This window comes from Sander lucioperca, chromosome 17 (genome assembly GCF_008315115.2).
Source record: "Sander lucioperca isolate FBNREF2018 chromosome 17, SLUC_FBN_1.2, whole genome shotgun sequence".
NCBI classification, from domain to species: Eukaryota; Metazoa; Chordata; class Actinopteri; order Perciformes; family Percidae; genus Sander; species Sander lucioperca.
This window is the reverse complement of record NC_050189.1, coordinates 25,193,337-25,216,643: the sequence shown is the minus strand read 5'-3', so window position 1 is coordinate 25,216,643 and position 23,307 is coordinate 25,193,337. Positions and strand designations below refer to the sequence as shown.

Genomic DNA, 23,307 nt, shown 5'->3' with positions numbered 1-23,307 from the left:
GTGGGGGGTATTTCTGCAGTTTTGTAGTTGTGAATGAATCTGCGGGGTGGCTGGTAGGGGGGGGGGGGCTGTGCACGAGCGTTCACTGTCGGCGATTATGCTCTGTGGAGGCAGCTCTTGAGGAAAAGTAAGACTGTGTGTGTGTGTGTGTGTGTGTGTGTGTGTGTGTGTGTGTGTGTGTGTGTGTGTGTGTCTGTGTGTGTGTGTGTGTCTGTGTGTGTGTGATGGAGTAGAGTTGGTGGGGTGCACGGTGGATGCCGCGCGAGAGAGAGGACAAGGGAGATAGATCCAAAACCCCCCAGTCAGGCAGACAGACCTTTGACAGAGGAGCTCTGTGATTCGCCTCTTTCATCTTCAGAACCCCCCCATCCAGTCGGATAATTATGAGACAAATGCACTGGAACCCTGCTGCTTGAGTGGCAATGGGCATGGGAGGCCAGAAACACAGAGAGAGGGTTCAAACCTGCACGTCTCGACTGGTCTGGAGGGAGGGGCGGACAGAGGGAATGAGAGATGTTGGGGGTGTTTAGGGGTCTGGGAAATTCCCCACTCTCCCAAGAGAGACAAGTTGGCCCACAGATCATAGTTCAGGGACAGCCTGGTTGTGATACTAGCGAGGCTTAACTGGTTTTAGCCGCCAACTTCCTTTCAACTTCCACACACACACAAACACACATATGTCCAGTTAATAAATACTGCATTGTTTGGTTTTTCAAACGTACCTTTCTGGAAAACATCTGAAATATGCTCCCTGATTTCTGACTTTCAACTGGTGGAGTATGCGCCTGAACCAGTTCACAACGTGTTGTTTTATTGATGTATTTGATGGAGCTCTGGTCTGCCCTGATAAGGGAGCAAAGTTAGGAGCTGCAATGGTACTGTACCTACATCTCTAGCTCACACCAATCACACTCTGACAGCCTTACCCCTGGGCAGACATGCATGCTACAGTCAATTGTATTTGACTACAAATTCCAATGAAAATCATTTAGCAAATCTGTAAAACTACTTTGAATTTTAAAGTGATCCATGTGAAAATAATTCAAAATGTTCTGGAAATATGAAAGTAAGAAAAAGAAAACAAGCTTTCCTTTCATGTCAATAGTTTTGATATCTACAGATAAAAATAACATTACAGACTCAAAGTCCCTTCAGTTTGACTCAGGCCTGTGTAATGTTGTGTGTCTGTGAGGCCTCAGCCAGTGATGTGTCAGTGATGTGTCAGTGATTGTCAGCGCTTACGCCGGTGTCAGGCTTCAGCCAAGAGGAGTTCCCACTGGCGAGAGCAGCAGGCCGAGCCAGGGCGACTGGGTGCTCCCTCACAGGGCAAACGTCTCTCCTCCAGCTGGGCGAGAGGCCACCGAGGATCCCTGCCACCCATTGCCACTGTTTGCACTCCCTGGGCTCTGCCAAGCGAGCAGCGGTAAAGCGTACACACACACGTGCACACACACCTTAAAACTGGGGACGTGGAAGCGATTATTCGATCGTAGAATGCCACCACATCTAAGACCAGATCTTGGCCCAAAACAGACAAAGAAAACAAAGCGTGCACTCATTCAGACAATTTTGCTCGCACTGCTCCGCTGGAACGGGACATAGGGTGGAGAAGGGGGGGGGGGGATCAACCACAGAGTTTAATGTGTCATTACAAGCATAAAAACAGACTACTGACATTGCCAACAGATGTCGAGCCAGTTTATTTTTGCCATTACAACTCCAGTAGGGAATGAAGCGGCAGGTGCAAATGAACGCAGTCTTGTAGCTTTCTTTTTTACTACCCAGGCTACTGTGCTGCTGCATCATCATTTCTCCTGATCCTGTCACTCAGACATGCATCATGGAGATAGGCCTGGTTATCAAAACCAAAAAGCTACCTATTGCATTAGCCTTAGCATCTAAAATGTTATGTACCCGATCCTACATGTGGATTAGATATTACTTGTGTTCCACATGGTTAAGGACGGTACCTTCTGGCAAGGTGTAGACCAATCTTCAAGAGCCTTAGTTCTAATAATACCCACACCTTTCTGAACGTCCTACTCCCATGAGTGCAGTAATGACGGAAAGATGTTTTAACTCTTAACGGTGTACGTTGTTCAGATGCAGCAGGCCGATTGGGGAGCTTGTTGGTGGTTTAAATGCCGGCTGCCTGCCGCATGGCCAGTAAAACCCCTCCTTTCCTGTTAATGAGCCTGGAGACGGAGGCCCCCAAGTGCGAGCTGGCCCGAATCAAAGCATGTGTGAGGATCGAGGTCGGGGGACAAGAGGGTTTGTTGAGGGGGTTTGGGTGTCTCCACTGGCACAAGACCAGGGAGAGAAGCTTTCAGGGCAAAAGGGAAATCATGGGAGTTTAATTTACACAGAAACCCCCTACTCTTATAAAGAAAAATGTCTGGGGTTCTCGTGGAATCACAGCACCAGGTAAGGGCTCATTTGGTGAGCCATAGGCAGATGCAGAGCAGTGGTTTAAAAAAACTGCATCATAAAACAGGTTCTCACATAACTCAAGAGGGAGTGACAGCGGCTGTGCCCGCCACAAGGTCAGAGTGTTGGCAGCCATCCAGAGACAGTGGAGCTCCTCCGCTCCTCATGGATCCTCCAACTGTCTGGAGATATCCAGCTAACAGCAGTTAAGGTGCAAACCATCTTTGCTCTTTGTGGTTGTAGGCCCCAGATGCACAATTCAAACACAAACACCCAGAGACTCAATACAGTCAACAGCCCGTCACTTACCACAGCAAAGCACCATATAATCAGGACAAAACATCTTGGTCTTACAGGAGATCAAAATGCAAATTTCATCTCACAGGTTTAACACACTATTCCATTTGCCACACCACAAGTGTACAGTATGTATAAATCATACTTAAGTGTATGCTAAGCGAGTATTCAAAGCCAGAGAGAGAGAAAGAGAACTCTATTCCACATTCCTGGCAAAAAAACAGAGAGCAAATCTGTTCTGTGCGACTTAGGCCTGCTGGGGCAGCCCCCTCTGCCACTGCAGCAATAACAACATGTGGTTTGGCTGCACAGCGCCAGTTTACAGTGGGAAGAGGAGAGGCGCTAAATTAATTTCAGATTCTGTTGTTTGAGAGTCATAAACAATGTTACAGCAAAGCATGGCATCCAGAGAGTCGGCCACAGTGTTTGGTCACATGGTTAGAACACATTACATCAGTAGCTTTTCAGGGTTTTTTTTGGGAATATATGATTTTGCGCTGCGAGTATTGAGATATTACAAATCAGATTGACATAGTAAACTGGTCATGTTGAACACACTGTATAAAACAAAGTGTCCTCGGACATGGCAAGCCTGGTCCTCCCTCGCTATTTAGGATGAGAATGTAAAGGGAAATTATTTCTGGGTTGTTACCAAAATGCTAGGATGATACGCAGAACAAAGACATATGTCATCAGGTCTCACCTGGCAGGTTTGTGTTTAAGTACCTTGAACATTGTGGTTTTATGATTACATTCATGCTCTGATAAAGTTAAGAAGGAAGGGCTTTCTGTTAAAGCGAGTTTAAGTCGGGCTGTCCTCGCTGCGCTGCTTCAGCCTTTCCCACGAGGCTCCAAAGCCATAATCTCTTGAAATATTTGCACAGATGACGGCAGCGCTCGGCTGTTTTGAACGAGATCGAGCAGTCACTTTTTCCATCACTTTTCAGTTCAGGAAAGGGAATTCCCCTTTTGCCGCTTTTCCCTGTAACCCGCCCGCACGACTCCCACCAATCCGTATAACCCTCCTAGCACTCCTTCCTTCACTTCCTCAGCCTGCTAGGATTTGTTCACTCAGGGCCACACCACAGGGGCCTTTACGCCCGCCTCACAGCCAGCTCCCACAGTCCTTGCTTTCCACTCGCCCAAGCATGTTGTTTTCACTTTATCAGAGATGCCAAAAGTTCATTCACTGAGATCAGGGGCGGGTGGGAGGGCAAACAAGGTTGGGGTAAATGCTGCAGGAGGATGAGGAGAGATGTAGTTCCTGTTCTGCCCTGCTTTTGGCTCAGGAAGGCAAGCAGGGCTGTTCTGTTTATGTTGAATGTTTCTGGCAGGGTTGTCTTAGAGCTGCTAGCAACAAACTATAAAAGAAGTGGCCCCGGTTTGCATTTGACTGAGACTTGTTGTCCTTGTTCATCATGACTGCTCACCCACACCCCACCGACACTGACTCAAACTGCAGACGGCCCAAAAAAAATAAAGTACACATAGTCACACAAACACATTTTCCATGTTACCTCTCTTAAACTCTTAGTGGTGCCTCTCTGGCGGTCAAATGTTAACAGAAATATTATTATATTATGTCATATACATTGATTAAGTTTGCCTCCAAGTGTTTTCCCAATGTCTACCCAGTCCTTACAAATGCTCTTTCAATGTGCTTCAAATATTTTTCAGCTTACACGTTAGCCACTGTCATTCAACTAAATATAAACCTTTCTGCAAAAGGAAGAACTAACACAAATGCAATGTATTTTTCACATCATAGCTGCACTGAATTTGGTGTGGAATCTGTCCAAAGGCCATAAAAAAACATAATCTCCTGATCATAGCCACATTGTTGCATCATGGGCGCTGAAAGGAATATCAAAGGGCCACCACTGGAGCCGAATCTATAATAATCCCACTCCTGGCAAGCATCTGCATATATACATCTCTCCTTGCCTACGTTTTTGTTTTCTTCTCCTGAGGGCCTGCTTGAATGTGTGCGTGTAGAAAACACTATCTCTTTCCTGACACTGACGGCACAACAGGCTTGTTGCAATCACAAGGTTGGCAGCCCTGCAGAAACACTTCCCATTTGCGGTGCAGGGCTTAGTCCAAGCCACTTGAACTTGGCAGGGCTTACCTGGAACAGCCTACCCGTAGGACTGCCACAGACACTCCCCCTCAGCCAAGGCAGGAGGCCTCACTGTAAGCCACAACAGCTGATGTCGGGCACACCTCCAGAAAACCGCCTACAAGTAACTTCCAGGTATTTATCAAGGCAGAAGGAAATGATAATACAACTTTCCCCCAATGAGCTGGTTGAACTGCTTGTTTTAAGTAAGTCAAGTGAAAGCGCTTATGTGGAACTCATTTGCAGTATATTGTTTCATAATTGTATAAACCTTGATTGTAACTGGTTGGAAAAAAAGTTGACCAAATGTTACAAGGTAGTACATACAGTACAGAGGCACAAAGGACAGAATTGTGCATACAAGGTGACTTTTTTTTTTTAATCAATTGAGAGAGAATTACACAGATCGTATGACACCATATGGAATTATTTTTACACATAATGTATTTCCTTTGCAGGCGCTGTGAAAGGCGAGGCCTACAGGGAGTCCTCTTTAGGAGGAGGGGAGGGGAAAAAAAACTGTATGTATGGTGAGGAGGGAGGGAGGTGGGGGTTCGAGGGGTTTAGTGGGGCGGTCCAAGCACGCTCAGCGAAAATATGCCTTGTGCACTCGTTGAACTTGGGGCCTGCGCGGGCTTCTCTCAAGGTTACAGGAGAGGCCTGTGCGGAGAGGAGCAGGAGAAAGAAACCATGCAGCAGCAGTCCACACGCAACAAGGTTTCCACTGGACTCTGTTTCTTGCCGCTTTTTACTTTGGGAAATGGTTTATTTTCAGTTTCCCGTGAATGCTAAAACGTGTAATAATTAAAAACTTGTGCCATGACATTTTTTTACATCTAGTTTATAATATCCCCAACCACACATTTAGTCTCTGGACTGTCACTGATTCTGACTGCGAGTGTCTGTTGCTCAGATAACAGAAGCAGCAAGCGATCGCCTTTGACACCAGGTTTCCTTCCCTCCTCGGAGCCTGCCGGGACCCGGGCCATGTATCCGCTGCCGCACCCCTGAGCCCTCGGCCACACAAAGGTAGGAAGCGGCCAGTGGAGCAGGGCGCATTGTGACGAGGCCACTAAATCACCTCTCTTTTTATCCAACGCTATTTACGCACGTTTCACCAAAGGAAACCATAAAGACAACAAGGCCTAGTAAATACATCGGACGAGGCTTGCTGGAAAGACGGGAGGACAGGCTATTGGCTAACTGAATGATATGGACAGTTAGGATATACAAAGCTTTTGATATGATATGTCGACACACAAAGCTTAAGGAAGCTAGACATTGACAACACCTAAACAGTACAATCTGCTGTAATTTATAATAGCACAGCGATGAATATAACTTAAGTTTTTTGCTGTTGAAACTGTGTTAGGGGTGCTGAATCCTCCACAAAACTTTATAGGTCATAGTTTGTAGTAATGCATAGCATTAAATGTATTGGGGGTCAGGGAAAAAACCAAAACATTAGGTCCACCTTAACACAAATATAATGCACCATGGCCTCAAAAAGTAAAACCTCTAAGACACAGTCTCAGAAAAGTTCATCAACAGTACTTCATGGCTGAATTGTATATGAATGCAGGTCTTATTATAAGATAAGGATACTTTTACAATTGTAAATCACAGCAATGTATAGTAATTGCATATGTGATGGTAAACTGCATATAGGACTGTAAAGTCAAGGAAAGAATGCAAACATGACGCTTGTGCCGGAACATCAAGTTGCATTTGACTTCAGACAGAAAGAGGTCAAAGGGCAGTAGGTAGTAAACACTCAGCTGAAGGAATTGGTCACTTTGCCTTTCCCCAAGAATTAGCAGGCCATTAGCACCTCGTAAAAAGGCCACTTCTCTGCTTCACGACAGATTAGGTCTGCTTTCATACAAACAGCCAAGCAAAGTGATTCAATGCTATCACATAGAGTAAGGGAAACAAGGTTCCTGCGTGTGTAAAAGAAAAAAAAAGCCACAGAGGAATTATGTCAACAACAGCCTACTTCAATGCACAGATACAACTTTGATATAAGCTTATGAAAGGGAGCAAAAACATTTCTTCATAGTCAATCCCAGCTAATTTCCCCCAAAAAGAAATTAGCATAAGATGAAATGGGTCATTCTCATGTCTTGATTAAAGTAGGACTCAGCTTTGCCCAAGTGGCCAAGCAGCAGACTGCAAGTTCAAGCTTTGCGCACTGAAGGCCTTATCGGGCCCTGTTTTTGGTAAACAAGAGGAGGAGGGGAAAATATAGCCCTGTGGATCATAATAAAGGGAGCATCAAAGCCGTTATAGAAGAGAATCAGTCGGAGTATTAGGAGCCACTTGGGGATGTCAACGTGATAGCTTAGATGTCACTGGAGAACATCTTCATGGACGCAAAGCGGGCAAACAAATTAAGAGGGATGAGCTCGCACTTGGTGGATTAGTTTTAGATTTATGGAGGCAACTTGGAGCCAATGTAAAGCAGAGAGAAAACAAGTCTGTCAAAGCTGTAAAGACGCCCACATAGTTACAGTGACGTACAATAAATTACCGTGGTTAAAGCATGCAGCACTATGTATGACTTATTGTAAAGTTATTAGACTGTGAAGTTGTTCCAGTGAAGAGGATCTGAAGTACATTACAAACCAGCTCGACCTGACAGAGCACTTCTCATTAATGAAAATTGTAACCTCATTTCCCTAAGTTAACCTTGGCAACTGTAGTACAGTCTGTTCTGTAAACTCAACTGTAAATCTGTGTGTGTGTGTGTGTGTGTGTGTGTGTGTGTGTGATGTGTCCTGGTAGCAGGTTATGTATACTGAGCAGTAGCCCTGCAGCAAGCACCCGCTCTCATTAGCACTTCTTAAAACAAGGGTGTGGTGCAGGTGCTATGTGTGGAGGAACCTATAGATTAGACTCCAACTGAAAAGACCTTGGAGTGCTATATGTCTGTGAGGAACTAGAAGGATGGTAACAATCCTCAAAACATTTCTGCGTCTCAATGATTTCAGCAGATGAGTTTCATCTCAGTCTGCAGGGACTAATGCAACACAAGACACTCAGCAACCCAAATGTGAGACAATGGGAAATGCACATGCAAGGGTATTTTTAGGCCAGTGCAATTTCTCTGCGACACATTTACTGCGGAGGACCTCAAGAGTGATAACATGCACAAACCGCAGTGTGCCGAGGAGAGTGACAGCAATACTTGGGGCCACAGGAGAGACGGGCCAATTAATGCCAAGAAGTCCTGTGAGTGGAGCCCTCTGTATAATCCCACAACCCACTTTATGGCAAACACTCCCCTCTTTGGCTGATGTGTGGATCATTAATCACATTTGGTATCAAATGCCTATCCCTTGCCACAAATGTTCATTCCCCAAACTCAAAGCTATGTATGTCAAATACTCCCCTTCACCAGAGAAAGCTACTCAAACTTCTCACAATCAATTATCAAGAGAGAGGAGCTGGTAAAACCGTTTAAAATGTGTATTTTTTTGAAAAATCATCCAAATCTGGAGATACTTTTTAGCTGAAGTACCTCCACACAAGTATTTCTGTGCCACCACGTGAAAAGACTGAAAACACACTTATGAAAGGAGCTTGCCAACGTCATTAAAAGAAGAAGAAAAAAAGCTTGATGGTTTTAACTTCAATTTAACCAATGCTACTTAAAGCCGAGCTCTCAAAATTCTCGCTCGGCACACAGAACTGGCACTTGAGACATGAAAGGGCAGCTGCGACGTTTGGTTTACATTATATCTTAGTGGTTTCCACATTGTGGCCAGGGGATAAGCATCGGGAGAGGTTTATCTCTGTCACAGTGCTCTATGGAATATGTAAACACTATGTGTAATCAGTGCTGCAGTGAAATGGAGTGCAGGGGGGTGTGTGGGAAAGTGAAGTGCTTTAGGAATAAGCCGCCATCTTATTCCTTGAGCTCAGGGAAAGATAAGACATTAAGGCTGCAGAACCTCTATGCCTATATGTTGTTTGTTACAGTATACAGGGTTAGGGGTTTTTTTTTCAGTTAAAGGAGGAAAAAACTGTTCAAGTGAATCCACAGATGCGTTTAAAAAAAAAAAAGAACAAATCCAGCAAGTTTTAAGCAGGCAGTATTGTTAGTAACTTGGGTGTTAACTTTCACTCTGCTGAGGACCTTCGCTCTCATCTGTCTCATCTCCTCCGTCTCTTGGCTTAACTCTGTCAGCGTGTCTTTGTCCCCGCATCATCCACCCTGTGAGGCAGCACCGCTCCTTTTTGTGGAGGACGGGTACTCGTTTTAGCCGAAGAGCCTCTCTCACGTCTAGAGCCCAAGTTTTAATATGGTGTCCAATCAAAAGTGATTAAGCATCGCAGAGCACAAACAATGCTGGCCCTTAAATCTCTGTGAACCCTCTTTCACTGGAGCGAATGAAAGAGCACTCTGTCTGCAGCAGCAGATGACAGACGTGCGCTTGAAGATAAGTCTTCTCCATGAGCCCTTATCCTACCAACACCCGCCGCCCGACCAAATAAAGAAATAGATTACAAAACGCCTAATACAACAGAATGGGATCCCACCTTGAAGGCATCAATGAGGAAGTGAAGAGTGTATTTTGCAAATAGATGTTCCCTTTTACAGCAAAGTGCCTTGATACCTAAAACCGGTGGCACCAGACAGGCCAAGTTAAGTGGCCGAGCCACCATGGGTAACTCAGCTAAATAGAATTAAGTTGAGAATAGAAGACAGACACAGACTCAAACATATATGAGCATCGAAAGACAGCAAACAAAACCCTGTTAAGGTACAGAACACACATGAACACAACAATAAACCACTAATAAAATCAACCAGCTTCCAAGTTCAGTATATTTCACGAGAAAAAAATATTTTTAAAAAGTAAAACTTGGCTAAATTTCCCGCAAATCATCGTGTCTTGCACATAAATTACAGACAATCACAATGCATGATGTATGCTGCGTGTAACACAATACCCTGAACTAATGCATCAGATGCATGCGGTTCATGCAAGGCATATGGCAGCATGAAGATTTAAGGAAAGCTGGATACCAGGGGCAGCTAACTAATGCCAAGGGGATACTGTTCTTACTGTGCCTTTTTAAAATGCCAAGAGCAAGAGTAGTATTGCAGCCTACAATGACACAGTGGTTGGACAAATGTTTCATCATTAATATATTATATAAACATGAGATAGTGTTGCCTAAATACATGTTTTCAGCACATGTAATTTAATCTTACATCTGGTAAACTTCCATTTGTAGTTGGACTGACTGGGGAAAATTATTTGCTGAGTACAGTTAGATGTGACGAGGTTTCGCAGAAAATCCTTCAAATTAAATGTATGTTCTTTATAAAAAACACAACATATCACTTTATTAATGTTGCTTCCAAATGATCAAAATATTACAGAATCCAAAAGACTGATGATGTATTAGCAAAGGTCTATTAGCCCATATGAGGGATTCAATAACCACATACACAAAGAAGTATATCATCATCATCATCACTGGGAGGTCACGTGAGGGAAGAGCTGGCGCTATGACGAGACATCAGCCGTCTGCAGCCTGCTGCCGTCAACAAGTCAGCATGAGCACTACCATCTGACTGGGCTTTCCTTACACTGCCCCCATACACTCAGCCAAAACTAGCTATTGCTGCTGTTACTGGCTCCTGCTTTCAATTTCACTAGAGTGGCCCAAGTAATGGCTTCAGCATTTTGTGGTCTGCCGACACATATGGTCCGTGTAGCGATCTGTTCCTGTGCCCCCCCCCCCCCCCCCATCGATCGTTTTGGGACATGCAGGGAGATGTGGGCAGAGGTAGACAGACACAGCCCCAGGGGCCGGCCACATTATGGTGCGGGGCGTGTATGGGTCTTGTTATGACTGCCATGAGAATTGGGCTCAGTCGGGCCACCGCTGCAGAGTGTGGAATCAACCAAATAGTGCTTGTTCATTCGTAGCAGCAAGGTTCAGGCCGTTTTTAGAAATAACAAAACTAAATTTTTTCAACTCGTCAAAAGGAATGACCACTTTAGCCTTCTCTTTATCACTTACGTCACCACTAACGCCATTGCTGGTTGTTAGGCTTACCACTGCTGCTGCTGTCCCAATCTGACTGCATGACGTAGATTAAAGGTTATTTGCTCAAGTCACGGAGGCAGCTCCTTCAGCTCGCCCTTGTTGGGTTTCCCTATCTGTGTTTACCTGGACAAATCTTGGACACAAAGCACCCATTTTGTGCTCCTCTCTGGAGATCCTGTTACAGTGTTCCAGACAGGACGCAGTGCCACTGGGAGCATGGCGTTTGGCGAGGGCGGCGCAATTAGGTGCTTCCTCAACTTCAAGCATATGATACATATGCACTCCTCTTACGTCTCTTTTACGTGCTTTTTTTGTGCTGTGATGGGATAAAATGATCAGCGGGGGGGGGGCCAAATGATGTCATGTGCCAATTGCTATAATATTTGCATTATTGCTCAAGCACCTTCTGCCTGTTAAAACTTACCAGGTAATTGTCATAGATTCAAAACAATCCCGAATCAAAATGTGAAAAAACACTTAGCAGTACAATAACACCCTTTCGGATACTAAGAAAAATATCATCAAATTGTTGCTTGTCAATGGTACTAATGGAAATAACTAAGCCTCTCCACCCAACAACACACATGCACAGTGAGTGTGTAGATACAGATGCCTTGAAGTTGATCTAGTGGCCTTATACCTCCTGTGCTCTAGAAGGACAAAGTACAACTAAGAGAGCGAGCGAGGGAGGCAGAGAGAAGGAGGGAAAATGAGAGAGAAAAGAGTAGTGTTCGCTGACCTCATTCTGACAACAAGCGCGGGAAGAGCCTTTCCCTGGAACCGTTTCGCAATAGCACTGTTGTTTATACAGGTGGCGGGTGAGTCGAACAAGATATGCAGAGAGCATGCATTTTGCAACACCTCATTATGAATACTAAATACATGCAGCATGTCAAATGAGAGTGGCTTGAGTTTGGTTTTAGTTATGACATTTGCAGGGGAATGCGTCATTTTGTAGGCTGCGGCCAATTCACCCGTCTCTGTTTGAATTTCAAAGTCGAGTTCCTTCACACGATCCAAGAGCTGTCAAACACTACTATCCTCGGGTATCGTCCAGTGGGTGCTCGCCTCCTGGAACGGAGGCCTCTGGTTGGCTCGTGTGTTTGGCTGCGGGGCCGTCTCTGCAACAACATCCACTTGGCCAGAGTTCAACCCACGTGGAAGGCTACAATAGCCCAAAGGTGGCTGCCCCAGACCATTGTTTATGCAACAGCACACTACTGCTAGGTTAAAGTTAAAGGGAAAAGAGCAAGACAGCGGATAAATATGCAGGGCTCCTGCCTGTAATGGACTTATGATAACTGTTAATCCTTCCTGTACAAATACAGCTTAGTAAGACATTTATTAATAAACTGTAGATTTTTACTCATGCATAAAAGATCGTTTTAAAGATTATTTAAAAAGGACGGCAATAACATATATTTTTAATTCCGCTTCTTTGCACATTTTAAGTATTGTCATCTCTATTGTAAAATGCTGATGATAACAGTTTAATTGAACATGTTGCTCTGTGAGAATAATGCTGTTAATTCATATTATATTGGAGGTAATGACCTATGCTTTTAGATTGTGTTTGTTTCTAAAATAAGTGGCACGTTGTTGCGGTGATACAAAATTGAAATCTGGCACCTTAACCAAAGCCATTTAACTTTAATGAAATCTTACCCAAACTAAATAGATTTTTACACTGTTATTTCTGTCACAGTTGAACCCTGAATACGAACCCATGCATAAGTTAATGTAGCGCCTATCTCATCTTCCTACTAACCAGCGAGGTGAACCAAATTCATTACATCTCAGAGAGGGGTGAAAAAAAAAAAGATCCACACACCAGCTGTTTGGTAAACATACCAAAGTAATTGTTCCAAATACCTTACTTTAACACAGATTAAATGCAATTAGATGCTGTTTATCTAACCACAACAAGTCTCTATGCCAAAAGAAAAACCTCTGTCATTGTTTCTAGCAGTTCTGCTCGGAGGCATTACTGCTGGGAATAGGAGGACTTTTTTTAAACGTAGCTTCCTTATGTACAGGAAGGGACTTTTAAACACAAACAAAGCCTTTGCTCATTGCATAGGAAGACTATAGGGATGGAAAAAAATGGTTGGCTAAGGCAAAGGTCTTCTGAGGTGAATATGAGGAATTTAGGTCAGTGCAGCCGAGACATTTAACCAGCTCAAGCCGCTGCAGCCTGGGTGGAAATAGCATGGGAGGCCAGGGAGAGGGAAACCAGTGCGTCACAGTTCCCGGCCTGAGTCCAGGCTCCCCCCCGACGCAAACAAGAGCCATAACTTCCCTAATGATCCCAGACCATATACGCCTCGGATATATCCCACCAATAGGGAGAGCTTCCTCTTCACCCTTGACGTCAAAGTGGGTGTGCCTACCTTTGCCTCCTTGGCAAAAAAGAATTAGGTTGGAATGTCCCATTGTGAAAAATCTTTAATCCGAGTATGTACAAAATCACTCCTAAAATCTGGGGAAATCCTATTCTAAGACCTAACAAATCTCTTAATATCTTAAATGTTTGCCAAATCTTGATAATCTGACACTCTCTTGCTTTAATTTCAGTCCCCCTGTCACATACAATTGCGCTGTGATTCAGAAGTCCAACACCACACACACTCACACACACATTGTAAACAGTCTTTATTGAGACGTGAGTGCTTGTATAAACATAGCCAAGCCCTATTGAGGTTCCAGGGCTGGGTCGAACAATAAGAGGGGGAAAGTTGCTGGACGTTCCTCACAGACGGTGTGTACAAAATCCAATTATCAGAGCCACGGCATTAACATTCCAGCAGTCTGGCAGGTGACGGCTCCGTCTTTTTAGCCCCCCTTCCCCTACACCACCAGCATGGGATAGAGTCGCTCGGCAGCACCTCAACAATACACACACACACACACCCACACACACACACACACACACACACACACACACATGCAGCCCTTTTCAACTTCCCCCTTCTAAGATCCCCAAGTATTGAGACATATATAGAGGGAAGAAGGCAAAGAGTGGGGAGGCATTTGGGGGGAGTGGGGGTTCCACCAGCGACACTGGTCTTTTCTTCCGGAGATCAGCGCGACCGGCCTAGCAAGCAGTATCAGTCAATGGGGCATTCTTCTCCTCTCTGTCTCTGGGTGAGAATATGTTGATCGTTGATAACGTTGCTTTGATTGCCATAATGGGGAAACCACTTTTTGTTTTGAGCGTTTGCCTCTAAACAGTGCGCGCTTTGTCAGCACTGGGTGATGTTCGTGGCATACAAGATGGCGATTAAAAAAAGGTTTAACGGTAAAACAAAAACATTGTTGTTGATCTACAGGGCTACAGGGCGAGTTGATAATGGATTAAAATAAGGTCTGCGCCTATGGGGCCCTCAGTGACAAAAAGCAATGCAACCAACCCAGAGATCAGAACACCGCAAGTTTAACCCTGCAATCACTGAAAAACGTACAACACTAAGAGTTTACACTTCATTCTCGGTCTTATTTAATTACAGCCTCTAGCTCCTGTAATTAGCCTCTTCACCTTCTTTTTTTTATTAAACCCTCTGGTATCATATAGCCGGCCATCATGCATCACTAACACTTTTTTGCTTCACAAACAGTACATGTGGAGTACGTGATAGGGTGCATGATATGCAACGCCTCTGCCTTGTGTCCTGCTCTTTACCCTTGTCAGATCCTATATATAAACATACATCTGGCCCCCATTCTGCTCTTTCCATCATGTCATCTTATAGAGAAGGCTGTAAGAGATACACACAGTACAGTACACATTATGGTACAGCAGAGCTGGAACAAATTATTATTTTCATTATGGATTGATTGACTGATTATTATTTATTAAAACATGTATGAGAAAAAAAAAAATAAAAAAAAAAAGTTCAGAACATGTAGGCTTGGTGCTAGTGTGTGGTGGAATAAATCCTTGGCAACATATTTAGGTTTGAATGTCCCAGTGTGAAAAATCTTTATCATAACTTCCCAGAGCCAAAGAAGACGACTCAAAATTGCTAGTTTTGTCCTAACGACAAGCCTATACTTAAAGATATAAAATGTATGAAACATATAAAAACTGAAAAAAAGAAGAAGCAAATCCTCCCATTTGAAAAGCCCTGGCGACTGATTTTCAAAACTGAACTGAACTTCGTGTTGATCAGCCGGGCACTCCAGTGCAGTACAGTACATGATCCCCGCAGATTCCTTAAGCCCCGTTACCAAACACCTCGAGCAGGGATTAAGTTAAGAGTTGAAAGTGTGTTCATGTCTAGGTGCAATGTGAGTGTGGGAGTGTATATAAGTTAGTTCAAGAGGGATATGGTAGGACATGCCAGAAATAATGATGTGCATTTCAGTGAATGAAAATGTTTTATGTTACATGTGATCTGGAATCAATGAATATGTAACACCCTAAAGTATTTTTATGTATGTATTTTTTTTTGTTGCTAACTTTCTTTAATAAAGCGTTTCAAGAAGCGCCTCTTGACAGTCCACTTTTAGTTTCACCTGATCTCTTTTCATGGCTCAGAACTTTACTTTGTCCCCCAACAAAACAAAAGTTTTTTTGCTTCTATTTTCGCCCTCTCTGTGTTTTACTGTACTCTACGGTGAGATGTTAGTCAAGTGTCCTGTGGCTTTCTCCACCCTCAGCAGAAGGCCTGCGCACTGGTTAATTATTCTTGGATGGCAGATAAAAAAAAGTGAGTTCTTTCTTTTCTTTTTCTTTTTTTTTTCCAGCTCAGTTTCCCATTCATAACAGTTGGCACTGGTTTTCGCACTGCCTGCCAGAGATCACACCCCAACCATTTTCATTTTCCTTCATCCATTTGTTTCATTCATGTCATAGATTTGGCAGGGGCCTGCATCGTTTTCCTGATGGCCGTCGACCCTTCAACACCCTTCTTTTGAGTCTCAAACTCCCGTTTGTGGCTTTGTTTTGCATCAGAGTGAAGAAAATGTGGAAACACTGGTGTGCATCAAAGTGACATTGTCTTACACTATTTCAGTTTTGGAATTAATTGTTATCTAAAACTGAAATGAAGATGCTTTAGCAAGGCCATGTAAATAACTTCTGACTTGCTCTTGGATGAGGAGAAAGACTTCACACATTGAAACTTTTCCTGGGAAAGTGGAGTGATATTGTTTGTGTATGTGAGTAGCAGTGTTGGGATAAATCCAAAGTTAAAAAGAACCATTACGTGCGGGCTAACATCCTCCTGCCTTCATATAGCCTAGTATATTATCCTTTAAGACCACGGAGGTAGTAAATGCACTGTGTCCCCCCACACTTTAAGTGCATTACACAGTGCATTCAACCCGAGGCCCCAAGAAACAGCAGTTTATCATCATACAACTACTGGAAAAATGCCCACTGACAGGAAAGCTATATCACACATACACACACACACACACACACACATTGCTCCTAACCACCCCAACCACTTTGCTCAATTTATCAGCTGCAGCTGTGTGCATGTGTTTTAATGCATGCACACAAGCTGAATGCTTTTGAGTTTGTATGTGCATGTGAGCATCTGAGTCCAAACACTCTCAGGGCTGAAACCCAATCCCAGAGAACTCAAACGTGTCAAATAAAGCCCAGGCTCTTTAGTGTCAGGAACCAGGCTTCCCAACATGGAAACAAACAAGATGGCTACCGTGTCTCCAACCCGAGCATGCCTTGCAGTGTTCACCGGCTCCCATCTGAATGGAGTTACAGGCTGGCTAACAGGAGTGCAGAGGAGAAGAGTCTCCTGGGGCAGTTGGCTCAGCAAGCAGGACCAGAGGATGGCTGCACCGTGGATTAGGGCCCCACAGTGGTCCATTGTTAATTGGGCGCCATGTGTGAAAGCTACAGAGAGATTAGTTTGTACAGCTGCTGCCATTTGTCATAACTGCCCTTAACAAGACACACATGGCAACCCAAGTTACAGCCAGAGGTTTTACAGAAAAAGGGGAGAAAAATGTCTGGCGAGCGTCTAATAGTTTGTGAAACAGACCTGCATAAGCTGATGAAGATGTTCCTGGGAAACACCAAGCAGACTCATCTGGGATCCCATAAGAGATGATGAGTTTGAGCATTACTTATTTAGCCATCTGTAGGTCAACTACAGTCATTATCATAACTGCTCAAAGAGCTATGTTAAGCCAGTAGAAATCCCAGACCACAGGTTGCAAACAAGTTTGTGAAAACAATGAGGGAAGATCAGCTATTACATCATGGCCCTCAAATTAGACAGGGTCTGTGTTTTATTAGACAGGCAACAGAGATAACAAGCGGGCAAGTGACTGTTATAGCCTGATGACCTCTTATGTGCCAACTTTCCTTGGTAATGTAGTCTACACCATGAGGTTTAAGAGAGGGATGGTGCAGTAGAGTTATTTTTTGGTAAGAATCCACAGTGTAATTGTTGGTTGTAGGTCTACACACATGTTGGAAGCCTAATTACAATCTTGACCTGGTAAATCCGGAACAAGCTTTAAAGCACTCTCGCTCTCACTCTCTCTCTCAATTTTCGCCCGAAAGACGCTAGAGCACTGTTCTTATTGAGGAGTTGCGGTTCACTGAATCTAAATGCAGTCTTTTGAGCTAAAGTGCCGGTGAGCAATAATCTTTTCATGGTTTTCTACACGCACATGTATATGGGCGTGTGAACATGTGTCCATGTGTGCATTTTTGTGTTTGCTTATAACAATTTGGAAGGGTTTTCTAAAAGTGCAGCAAAGTTACCAGCTGGAGCCTTGTGCCAGTGGAGAGAGCGGGCCAATTCTGGAGTTTTCTGGAGCCAGATCATATATGCTTTCAGAAGGCACCATGGTAACAAGCCCCGTTCCTCCCTAGTAAAAATAACGGGCTTCATTAACCGTTTTGTTAGTGCTGCAGCGGGCTTTAATCACAGGTTCCAGACAGCACTGGACTAGTTTGTTCCTAACACAAGTAGTTGCACAGTGGCAAACGGTTTCATCATTACTAAACCCATAGACTCAGTGTTTAATACTGGTTAAAAAATTATCCAGATATCTAGATTTAGATCAAATGAAATTTTGCAAAAATTTAGTTTCTGATTTTAGTTGCTGGTTGTGCATGTTGTATTCATGTCATGCCTAAATTCAATTCTCAAATATCTATGTAGAAATCTCTAAAGAAATATGTGAAAGGTGCATTTTTTATTTTACCTTTTATTCACTGTATCAGTTTGTTGTTTTAATGACTCGATGTAAAGACGCAGTGTGAAAACCAGATCCATCTGTCACAAAGGAGGAAGTACCTCTGTAAAAAATATGTAACACCTGCTGGTTTGGTGATCCTGAGATGTGAGATTTTCATGTTGTTGCAACCACCAAGGTGTCCATATTTCCTCTCCTCCTGTCATTCCCTTTATATAGCTCACTTTAATCACATCCAACACTGCTCAAAGATGCTGTCTGTCATAAAAAAAACTGCATGTTTATGTAAGTGCTAAAAATGTAAATGACTTACTTTCCTAGTCTACTTGCCTTCTCCGCTGTTCTATACCTTTTCTTCCTGTGTGTGTCAAAAAAAACAACCAAACACCTTGGGGTTGGTATTGTTTATGACACTGAATATATGGCATCTTCTGCTGATCGAGAATTGGTTTTAAATTTGGGAGCTTTTTGAGAAGTGAACCTGACATATGTGAGGGAGGAGTGGCTAGCTTTGACAACTCAATGGGGCGCTGATGAATCCGTCCCAAGCAGGCTATTCCCAAGCCCCAGACACCATATCCCCTCTTTGACCTGCTGCACTGACATAAGAAAGAAATCCTCTGGGGATTCGCCCACCCAAAAGTACATTTTGCACTGCGCTGTTATGGCGGCCCTTTCTTTTTCTGTCCCGCTCAGGTCTTGTCGAGCCGTCACAGTGATGGGCCGTACTGTACCGCCAGACAAAAGAAGAGACAACCATCACTCTGGGCCACTGATCGGCCCTGTCTGGACTGAAAAGACTTTGATGGGGCAAAGCAGGGTGGGGGGTGCTGCACAGAGAAGTTAGTGTCTCCTGGGCAACCACTCTGATTGTCTGCCCTTGCCCAAAGTTCCCCATCACACCCCACCTACCTCTACCCCTTCCCATTTTTTTTCTTCCCTTCATTGGTTGTTCACAAGGCTTCTTCCTGGGTAACGGGAACTGGCTTCTACATGAATGTCTCAGTCTGGTACTTGAGGGTGCTTTTCTCTTGGTTGACTTGAAACAATGGGTGGTCAAAAACATCTTCACATGAATTCTCCGCTCTGAACCTTCTTGTCCCTCTTTCCACTACAGACCCTGCTGTCTAACATGGCCAGTCTATCAGGCAGATAGGACAACACTTAGCTTTTCTAGCAGTTGTGCTTGTGCGATGGCAAATAAGGGAGAGCAGACACTGGATGGAGAAACTACGGGCACAGGGAGGGTCTGCTTTGTAAAGCAGGACAGTGAGGTACAGTGTAGTGCCTGGGATAGGGGGTGAATGTACCCATTTGTCTTCATTTGGGAGGACCAGCAGACAGGGTGGGGGTGGGGAATCTATCCGGGAGGAGTGGGAGGTGCTGGTCCTCCAGTCAAGTGGCCTCAGGGGGATTTGAAATGCATTTGGGGTCTGCCCCAAAAGCCTGGGAAAGTGTGGTGAAGCTGAGATCTTAACCATAGACTAATGACACAAACTGCAGTCCTTAACCTAGTGTAACACCAAACGCAAAATTGAGTCTCCTGCTGAAATACACAAGAAAAGCCTTTTCAACGCAATGCCTGTGCCGTAGAATGCCAAAGAAAGGCCACGTCCTATTTTTTTTTTTTTGACGGATGCAACAGCGTAAACTGTGGACACAAGCAAATGAAAGACTGTAGCGGAGCAAAGGAGGGAGTTGTAAATTTTGTTGAGAAAGAAGGCATCCACATTTCTCAGTGGCCTCTGCTCCGAGTTGCCTTGTTTCCATGGAGATTTATGTACACATGGCACACAAAAGAGGGCCAAGGAGGTAACACGGCCTGTTTAAGCCTCAAGGTATTTGCTTGAGCAAAACCCCGCTGCTAATAACACAAGCTTCATACTGAGCCAGGCAACCTGGCTGCACAGCACCCAGGTTAGTGTTTGAGAAGGAGCAGAAAGGGAAAGAAGGCAGAGGAAAGTCAGATGGAGATCACAAACAACCGAAGAACCTAAAGAGGGAGTGAAGCCATTAAAAAACAAGGAAAGTAAGCACGAAAGAACGGAAGGAAGAAAGAGAGAGAGAAAGAAAGAAAGACCACTGCAAAACATAAATAGCTCCCAGGTTAAAAGAAAAAGGATCGGGAGGACATTTAGTGGGAAGCGGAAATCAATAAGGCAAGCGGTGAAGCTGGGAGGGAGTTCTAAGTGGATTAGATTGAGAGAATGTGTTCGATAGGTTATGGCTCTGACAGAGAGGTAGCCAGACACCGCAGGCTCTATTGCATACTAATAAGGAAGCCAGAATGGAAGCTGAGCACAGGGTTGTGCAGTTCAATCCAAAGAGTTTTTCTATATGGCTCTGGAGTCATCGGTTAAGGTTTTTCCCAGGAGTTGCACTTTACTGTCTTGCTGATTTGGTTCTGAATGTTCACTGTTAAAATTCATGTGCAAGAACAACATTCCACTCAACTTCCAGAATAACCAGTCCTGGGACTTTTCCCAGTATCATCTCACAATTTCAAATTAAAGGCAGCTGAATAACTGTACTTAACCCAAAAACGGAAGACAAACAGTAGTGTCCTTTACGCTGTCTGTTTTCAACAACTTTTGTTTCACACTTCTGGCAGCAACCCAGCCACCCTCTCTCTGGCCAAGCGCCTGGGCCTGGGACAGCTGTCATGGTAAGGGTCTGGGGCTTGAGGGAAAGCCAGGGAGTGAGAAAAGAAAAGCGACTGGGAGAGAGAAGGAGTGAGAGAGTCATTTGGCCGGGCAGCGTGCCGCAGGGGTGATTCCTGATGGCAGAGGAGGATAAGGGGATAAGGGGAGGGAGGGATAGATGTTGTGCTTAGTCACAGACCTCCACTGTGACCCAGAAGGTCAGGCCTCCGCACTGGCCGCCTGACCAAAGCCTCTGAGGCATCCGGGCGGAAAACAAGATGCAAGCAGCTACCCCACGCAGTGTGGTGAGCAGGCAAAAGCCAGTCTTGGAGATAGGGACCAGCCAGACGACCCAGCCTGAGGGATTGGAGAGGGGGGGGTGAGGAGGTGTGGGGAGTCAGTGGTACCTACTCCCCCTCACTTAGGCCAGTGAACCAAGGGACCACCAGCCAGACCAGAAGTAGTGGTGGGGGAGTGGAGACAAACAGTTGCCAAGAGACCACCGGTGATCTTGCGACCGCCGCGGTTTGACCCCGATCGAGGAGGTCAACAAGAGGGGCTTACGAGCAGCTCCCCCACCTCCTCCCCTGACCCCCGACCCCCAGGCAAAAAGTCTTCCTCCTCCAACGTGCCCTGGGCATGCAACGGCGCGTTTTCACTGATCTGTTTTGCTCAATTAAACTTCAGAGGACACCCTGCCACATCTCTCTGCAAAGGTCCCGACCCCAGGGGCAGAGGTTAAGTCTGCCGCTCGTAAAACTAGGTCTCCATTAACATGGCAGCGTGTTTTCAGAGGTAATCCATCCATTTCCACAAACTATCATGACAGTGTGAAAAAAAAGTGTGGGGGGGTGTCAAGGTAATGGTTTATGGCCGTGTTAACTTTCGGCACCAGAGTAATGGCAAAGCTGCTTGGTCTTGACTTCTTTAGTCTCCCATTGGACTACCTCAGCAATCCTCTTCTGTCACCGGTTAGAAGGCACTGACAACCTTCAAAAAATGCTCAGAATTCTTTGCAGTCATTTCTACTACTATTCCTACTTCATTCCACTGAAGTACAGCTTGCCGAATTCATATTTTAATCGAGGTAGAGAATGTACAGCTCATCATCATTTTAATTACATTTTCCAAGATTCCTCCAAATTCATACCGCTTGTGTATCTTAATCACATTACTTTTTCAACTATTGTAGAGAGCTTTCAGTGACTTTATTAACTACAGTCCTATATATGTTGAGGAAATAGTGATGCGTAGCTTAACAAAGCCAAATACAAACAAGGCTCCTAACATGTCTTGACACGACCATTATACATGCCGTGTTACAACTAATCCGTCAAACTGTAAAACTGGATATGCAAAATATAAATCCAGGTGGGGAGAGGCGATGATTCAAAGAAAAGAAAAACGATAAAAGTGCATTAGTGTACAACAGCCGTGTGTGTGTGTGTGCGTGTGTGCGTGTGTGCGTATGTGTGTGTGTGTGTGTGTGTGTGTGTGTGAGAGAGAAGCCAGGGCCCTGTATTGAACACGGCCTGCCAGTTGGCACAATGGATGCCACAACCCCCACTCCCAGCCCCCAGACTACTTCCCAGCGGGCATTCATCTGGGCATGCACATGGGTGCTACAGCCCTGCCTGGCTAAACGCGTCTGTGCCCCAGAACAAGGGGGCTGAGTGCCCTCTCTAAATTCACCCAGCACACTCGCTGCCAACCTGCCGACCTTTCTCAGGCAGCAACCTACCCGACTCAAAAACACTCTGAACTTATTGATTTTTGCCACAAAAATAAAAAGAAAAAAATGCTGTTGTGTAAATAGCGGCAGCAACACATTTTGTTTTGGTTATCCATTAAAGCAACACAGCAGAAGTGAGCCGCTGCCAGAAAGCAGGACAGAGAGAAGCGTATTAAAAGCACAGTCCGGACCCAGTTATTTCTCGCAGTTTGCACAAATACCTGATTATGTTTCAGACGGAGCCGTTTGCTAGTTTCTTTGTGTTTGATTGTGTGTTTGTTTGTTTCGTGCAGTTGCAGCAGAACAAAGGGCAGCGGCTTCCATTCTGCCACTGTCAAAAAACTTTCCAACATGCCCACTTCATTGCGGATGCCAACCAACGAATCAAAGGCATGCTGCAGGCAGACAAAGAGGGTTTGATGCCAACCTCCAAACCTCTAACAACCATTACTGGTGATGTGCCTGCCTCCCTGGCACAGTGCAAAACAAAATGGCGCCGCACCACACGCTACCACAATATGGCTGCATTGTCTGGAGATGGGCACTGCTTGGAAACTTGAAGAAAAGGAAAAGACGCTTTAGCTTGCGAAAACGAAAGAGGAAGGGAGAAAAAGCACATTGTCTCGGTGATCCCGGTAAAAAAATGCTATTTTGTATTTGCCAAAGTTTCATTCGGTAAATAATCGCTCTGATCCGAAATGCGACGTTGAATCACAGTGAATTTATTCTCCGGCGATAAAGAACATTATGTTCACCATTTATTTTGAACACTGAAATTAATCTTCTTGCCAACAATCTTCCTCCATCGCGAACACATTTTCCTAAAATAAAAGCTGATGAAATGCCGT

The 23,307-nt window shown here is 44.6% G+C and overlaps 1 protein-coding gene across 8 annotated transcripts in view; it reads right to left on the bottom strand.

Annotated features, from left to right (window-relative positions):
• LOC116039871 (nuclear factor 1 B-type) overlaps nt 1-23,307 on the bottom strand; it is a 67,140-nt gene that overhangs the window by 36,504 nt on the left and 7,329 nt on the right. The window lies entirely within an intron of this gene.